General features: G+C 42.0%; 1 pseudogene; it reads left to right on the top strand.

Moving 5' to 3' along the window:
• Nucleotides 1-3,386: 3,386 nt before the first annotated feature.
• Nucleotides 3,387-3,942, top strand: LOC121442915 (annotated as a pseudogene).
• Nucleotides 3,943-7,308: the final 3,366 nt, after the last annotated feature.

Raw genomic sequence — 7,308 nt, 5'->3', positions numbered from 1 at the left:
GCATGGCCTGAGGGTGTGCCCTGGTGGCAAAAGATTTGCCTAGCATGTGTGAGATCCTCAGTACAATCCTTGGTATTGCAAACATAGATAGATAGATAGATAGATAGATAGATAGATAGATAGATAGATAGATAGAAAACAGAAGCTTCTCCTATCTGGTCCTTTGTCTTCCACTCTCTTTTCTTTTGATTTATTAATTTACTATGTATAAAGTGTTCTGCCTGCATACCAGAAGGGGGCGCCAGATCTCATTACAGATGCTTGTGAGCCGCCATGCGGGTGCTGGAACTGAACTCAGGACTTCTGGAAGAGCAGACAGTGCTCTTAACTGCTTTATTCCTAAAGGCTTTCTAATATAAGGAAGTTTCTCCACTTAAAAGGAAGGTGAAGAAGGAGGAAGAAGAAAAGAAATGACAACAAAAATGTCAGACGTGGGGGGGAAAGGATTCCTTACACACTGTCGGTAGGAATATAAACTGATGGCGACTGCTGTGACAGTGTGAAATTTCCTGAGGAAAAACTAAAGATAAAACTATCACATGAGTAAGCTATAATACTCCCGGGAATATACTTAAACAAATCTATATCCACCGTAGAGAAATTTACACATCAGTATTCATTGCTGCTCCATTTGCAGGAGCTAGGAAATGGAATCAACCTAGATGCCCATCAAAACATAAATGGATGAAAAAATGTGGTTTAAAATGGAATTTAATAAGCATTGGAAAAAATGAAATCATGACATTATCAGGAAAATGAATCAAATCATTGTGTAGGCAAAATAAACTATGTGCAGAAACACAAAAAAGAGAGTAATGGAATATATGTGAATGAAAGCAGAAGTGGCAACCATTTAGAGCGAGGTTAGAGACTAAGGAGAGGCGGGGGGTGGAGCTATGGGGGGTAAATAAGAGCAAAGTATAATAACATATGTATTATAATGCCATAACAAAATTTTCTCTCTTTTTTTTTGTTTTTTGTTTTCTAGACAGGGTTTCTCTGGGTAGCCCTAGCTGTCCTGGAACTCACATTGTAGCCCATGCTGGTTTCAAACTTACATAGATCTTCCTGTCTCTGCCTTCCAAATGCTGGGATTAAAGGCATGGACCACCACTGCCCGGCTTGTAGAATTAATTTTTATTATGTATGTTTGCTTTAAAAATAGAAAAGCATTCTTCTGGGGAAAGGGAGCAACAAAAATAACCCGTTTTTTTCAGACCTGTCTTAATGACCCAGCCTCAAACTTTTTTCTGATTTTAGATACTAGGCAGAGAAATTGAAACAGAAAATGCACTAGAGTCATTATAGTTTTAGTCCATGGAAAGTGAAGATTGCCTATTAACGTGATGGTAACAGCCACTGATAAAATTTATTGAAACAATTCTACTTCCCAGTAAGTGGGATTTTACTTTTCTTTTATATTAAGAGGGGATGTACATTTAGCCGGGAAAAGGCCATTTCTAGGCTTGGATATTAATAGCAACAATGAAGGTTTTGCTCTTCTGGTCTTTGTATTTCTTTTTCTTTAATATTTTCTTTTTTTAATTTTTTTTTAATATTTATTTATTTTATTATGTATAAAATATTCTGTCTGTATGCCTGAAGGCCAGAGGAGGGCGCCAGACCTCTTTACAGATGGTTGTGAGCCACCATGTGGTTGCTGGGAATTGAACTCAGGACCTTTGGAAGAGCAGGCAATGCTCTTAACCACTGAGCCATCTCTCCAGCCCCTCTTTAATATTTTCTTTACTTTTCTTTTATGTGTTTGGGTATTTTGCCTACATGTACATTGTTGTGTAATAGATGTGTCTGATACCTGTAGAGGCCAGAAGAGGGCACCAGATCCCACAAAACTAGAGTTACAAAGACTTGTGAACTGACATGCAGGTGCAGGGAATTGAACCCCAAGTCCTCTAAAACATCAGCCAGTGCCCTTAAACACTAAGTCATCTCTCCAGTGCCGATCTTTGTCTTAAGATTCATTTTATTGAATGGTCGGAGCGCTGGCTGAGAGGATGGGAGCTCCGCCTGCAGAGCCCAAGGTTGCTGGTTCGAGTCCCAGGTAAGTCTGTACTGTGTGAATGTATCTGTGTATGAATGTCTCTGTGTCTGTGCTGACTGTGTGCTATGTGAGTGACGTGTGCATGCATAATTAATTGGGAAAAAATTCCTTTTATTTATGTACGGGTATGATGTGCCTGTGTGAATGTATGCTCACATGTGTGCAGGTGTGTATGCCTATGCATGGGCAGAGATTATAAGAGGGCGTTGGACCTGGCTTTGTAGGTGTTTACAGAATGTCAGACTTGTTACACAAACTCCAGTCCTCATGATTGACCAGGAAGTGCTCCTAAACCCATAACCCTCTCTCCAGCTCCCTTCATGTATTTGTTCTTACAACTCATCATTATATTTCATCATATAAAGATTTAAATAGTAAATATGAGCTAGGTAGCCTAATAAAATCTGCACATAGTTAACATCTGCCTAGTTTTACTGGGTTAGTTGTTAATGGAATTCCCTGTTGACGCTGGTATTTCTAAAGCTTACTAACATGATTCTATCTATGTAGACAAGTCCTTTACATGTGTAACACATGCACTGTTTTCTGTCTTCTCAGATGTACTATATATATGACTCTTAGAGTACATAAAAATAAACACATGCTTTCCCTCCAGTTATAGCTTTATGTTTTTGCACACACACCCACACAACACAACAGAACACACATGTAGGCATATCTTTTTTGTTTTTCTTTTTTAAATTTGTTCATTTTTATTTTATGTGCATTGGTGTTTTGCCTGCATGTATGTCTGTATGAAGGCATCAGAAACTGGTGCTATAAATGGTTGTGAGCTGCCATGTGGATGCTGGAAATTGAACCTAGGTCCCCTAGAAGAGCACCCAGTGCTCTTAACCACTGAACCATCACTCCAGCCTTTTGCTTGTTTGTTTGTTTTTTCAAGACAGGATTTCTCTGTGTAACAGGGCTGGCTGTCCTGGAACTCACTCTGTAGACCAGGCTGTACTCAAACTCACAGAGCTCCACTCTTCCTCGACCTCCGGAATGCTGGGGTTAAAGGCGTGCACCATCACCACCCAGCTGAGGACATATCTTCTACAGAAGATTGCCAGCTGTGATTCACGTTATTCTACTAGGTAAACATAGGAGGAAAGCAGAATTCATTTCTTCCATGTGTCAATGATTCAGAACCATCTTTCCCTGTGGTAATAAAGTCCCAACCAAGTGTTCACTTTTGTTCATTCTCACAACTATTTGTTTGTTAAATGGTGAGAAAAAAAAAACCCAGATAGTACTCTCCTACTTAAAGTCTTTAAAAACCGTAGTCCAGCTTTCCGGACCAGGCCGTGCAGGAGGCGCCATCATGGGTGTTGACATCCGCCACAACAAGGACCAAAAGGTTTGGCGCAAGGAGCACAAGAGCCAGGACATCTACCTATGGCTGCTGGTCAAGCTGTACAGGTTTCTGGCCAGGCGAACCAACTCCACCTTCAATCAGGTTGTGCTGAAAAGGTTATTCATGAGTCGCACCAACCGGCCACCTCTATCCCTATCCCGGATGATCCGAAAGATGAAGCTTCCTGGCCGAGAAAACAAGACGGCTGTGGTTGTGGGGACGGTCACAGATGACGTGAGGATTCTCGATGTGCCCAAACTGAAGGTGTGTGCACTGCCGGGCCTGAAGTCGCATCCTCAAGGCTGGGGGTAAGATCCTCACCTTTGACCAGCTGGCCTTGGAGTCTCCCAAGGGCCGTGGCACTGTGCTCCTGTCTGGACCTCGGAAGGGCCGAGAGGTGTACCGGCATTTTGGCAAGGCCCCAGGAACCCCACACAGCCATACCAAACCCTATGTCCGCTCCAAGGGCCGGAAGTTTGAACGTGCCAGAGGCAGAAGGGCCAGCTGCGGCTACAAAAACTAACCCTGGATCTTACTGTTATTAAAAAGTTTTGGATGTTGAAAAAAAAACTGTAGTCCAAAATTGAGGATCATAATTGGTTCCTTTTCAAGGTCAAGTTCCACTTCATCCAAATATCTATAGTCTGACATTATTTCCAGAACCCCAAAACTAACCCTGGATCTTACTGTTATTAAAAAGTTTTGGATGTTGAAAAAAAAACTGTAGTCCAAAATTGAGGATCATAATTGGTTCCTTTTCAAGGTCAAGTTCCACTTCATCCAAATATCTATAGTCTGACATTATTTCCAGAACCCCAAAACTAACCCTGGATCTTACTGTTATTAAAAAGTTTTGGATGTTGAAAAAAAAACTGTAGTCCAAAATTGAGGATCATAATTGGTTCCTTTTCAAGGTCAAGTTCCACTTCATCCAAATATCTATAGTCTGACATTATTTCCAGAACCCCAAACTTTGACGTCAATGGCAAGCATTCAGGTAGTGATCATATGCCATTTTGTGAGCTCTTTTTGGTCTGTAATTTTCATAATTAAGTTATGAAGAGTAATTTGATAAGTCAGGTAAGATTCAAACAAACCATACTGAAGAGTCAGCTCTTGTTGCTTTTGCAGAATGCTGGGATTTGGATCCCAGCATGCACATAGTCCACAGCTTCCTGTAACTCTAGTCCCAGGATAATTAATGCCCTCTTCTGACCTCCTTAGGCACCAGGCACATATGTTGTACACATACATATATGCAGGCAAAAAACTTAAACACATAAAGCAAAAAGTATACAGTGTTCTGCCTGCACACCAGAAGAGGGCACCAGATCCTATTACAGGAAGAATTAGCACTCTTAACCACTGAGCCATCTCTCCAGCCCTTCTGAGCCATCTCTCCAGCCCATAAATCTTTTTTTAATGATTCAAACTGGATTACTATTCCACATTTTTTAATTAAGCCATTTTCAGAAAAATGATAATGATAAATTGCTAATTGCCATTGCAATTTCTAGGATCAGGACCTAGGGGGATAGTTTTCTTTTTATGAAATAATCTGCTATTTTTAAACTATCTTCTAATATACAAAAAAATGTTTATACTACAGTATCAGTTGTTTTTAGGAAGGATTTGTGCAAACATCAAGAAATACCACACAGGCTGCAGCTAAAATTACCACCGAGCAGGCTCTTGAAAGTCCACATATCATTCTACTGCCAAACCTCGGCTTTCTTTGGATTTCTGTAGAGATTGCCAACAAGCTTGCCCTCATCTTTAAACAATTCTGCTTAGATTTGTTTCTTTTTCTCCACACTGATAAGAATTACCACACAGTTCCTCCGCGGTTACCACAGTTTGCTTAGCTCCTGGGGCAAGCACTCCGGGAATGAAAGTGTCCCTGTCTCCTGAGTCTTTTCATACAGTCATGAGACAACCCTGATGTTCTTTTAGGACATTAAGACTGTGCCATCCACATGCCTATACATGTTTATCTCCATAGGTCTTTAACCTCTCTGAATTGCCAGCCAATCAGCAGACAAAAGCCCTAAAAGTCACGTGCTCTGGACCTCCTAGAGGGTAAGCCAGTCTGACCTACTCCTGTTCTAGTCACTTTCCAGTTCTGTCCACTGCCCAACTCAACAAGACATTTCCCCCATTGCAAATTAGGCCCATTCTTTGGTGAATTCTATTGAAAACAACTTCTAAGTCCATGTGACAGACCTCATCTGTCTTCAGCAACAAACAGAAGCTGGCGACTTCCACAATCCATCTACAGAAGCTCCGTAATTCTGCAGGAGCATTTCAGTGTCAACATCCACAAAAGCAATACCATTGAAGAGGCCTCTCTCCTTCACTAAGGCATGATGCTGACAGATTGTTAGAACAGTCATAAATGCCCAGTAAGAGAAAATCTCTGCTCTCGGTGGAGATGTAAAATCCCTCCTAGCCAAGGGGACACTCCTAGAAAGACAGGCTTACCTTAAGGCATGCTAAAGAAACAGGCTAAATAATTTTCCCTTTAATGAAATACTGTACTTTTTCTTCCCAGAATTTCCATCCCATTCCCTCAGAGTAATAACCCCTATGGGCCACCATGACATTCCACTGGGTCCTGCAACCTTTAGGTACAATCATCTCTGTTTTTCTTTTTCCTTTTTTTTTTTTTGTTTGGGGGCGTAGAGATGCTGGCAAAAACATGAGTATGCTTTTTCTGACACCTTGTGCCTCCTCATTCTTTCTCGAAAGCTCCCCTGCCCAGCATGAGTCTGACCTCCATAACTACTTAATCCACACGGCTTTTCTCCTCCATCTTCCTTCTCGAGCAGCTGTGGGGGAGGGTTTACAGCTTGATCGCCTGGGGATTTTTTCCCTTTAAACTGTAATGAAGTAGTCCTTGGGCTTCCATTTGAGTCTATTCTTAAAATGCTTTTCTAAGTGGAGACTAAGAACCCCAAGAGAGGACCCTAATTTTCTCTATAATATTGCCCTATGTAATCTGCACGTCTCTAAAACCAAAAATGGAGGTTTTCATAACAAAGCATTGCCTTCCTGAATAATGTAGATAAAACTACCTGCAATTCTTTCCACACTTTCCAGAATTCATGAAGCACTGTACCTTTGTGAGTTGTAATGACTCTGAGAACTCCCCACAATCATTCACTGACATTTTGTGAAGATTTCTTGACAGGAGACCGTGGAGGTGCTGGTTGTCGCACACACGTGTTTGTACCCTTGAAGCTTCTAATAATAAAAAAAAAGTGCAAGCCAGTGTATGTCACAACTGGTACCTGCAGGCCCCATCTTGGAAGACTAAAGCAAACAATGAAGAGAGCCTCCAAGACTGGTAATCAGGCTTGAGAACTTGAGAAGAGAAGCTCACACTGGCAAAAGCAGAGAACCCTAATGAAACGTCTACAGAAAGACAGAATGCCTCATTTTGCTTATGTGAAACTGGACTCTCGAAGCTAAATAATCTGCAGAAGCATAGCCCCTCTCTGTCTCCCTCCCTCAGGCCCTCCACAGACGCCAGCACCTATTGAGAATTTCACAAGCAGATGTTGACTTCATATGTTTCAGCCAAATGTTTTTTGCCACATTTCGAAGTACACTGTCGTTGGAAGGAGACAACACTCCAGCTGCTACCATACGTACGTCATAGTTACCAGGTTTTCATGGGGAAAGCGAAGTTGGTGGATGTGCAGGGCTTGCCCAGAGGTGCTGGTTGAAAGCTGTGAGCACTGCAGCAAGCACTGCAGCCGGCAGACAAGCAGACATTATAGCCTGTCCGCAGTGCTCCGCATTGGTTGCCCTGACAACCTCACCTGAGGGGGCGGGGGGGGGAGAGCAGGGGACTCAGTAACAAGAACTAGAGCGCTGCCACCAAGCC

This window comes from Microtus oregoni, unplaced genomic scaffold, assembly GCF_018167655.1.
Source record: "Microtus oregoni isolate MIOR12 unplaced genomic scaffold, Mior012 000097F_ref0000449, whole genome shotgun sequence".
Lineage (NCBI taxonomy): Eukaryota > Metazoa > Chordata > Mammalia > Rodentia > Cricetidae > Microtus > Microtus oregoni.
The sequence above is the reverse complement of the archived record's forward strand: the minus strand, read 5'-3'. Positions and strand labels throughout refer to the sequence as shown.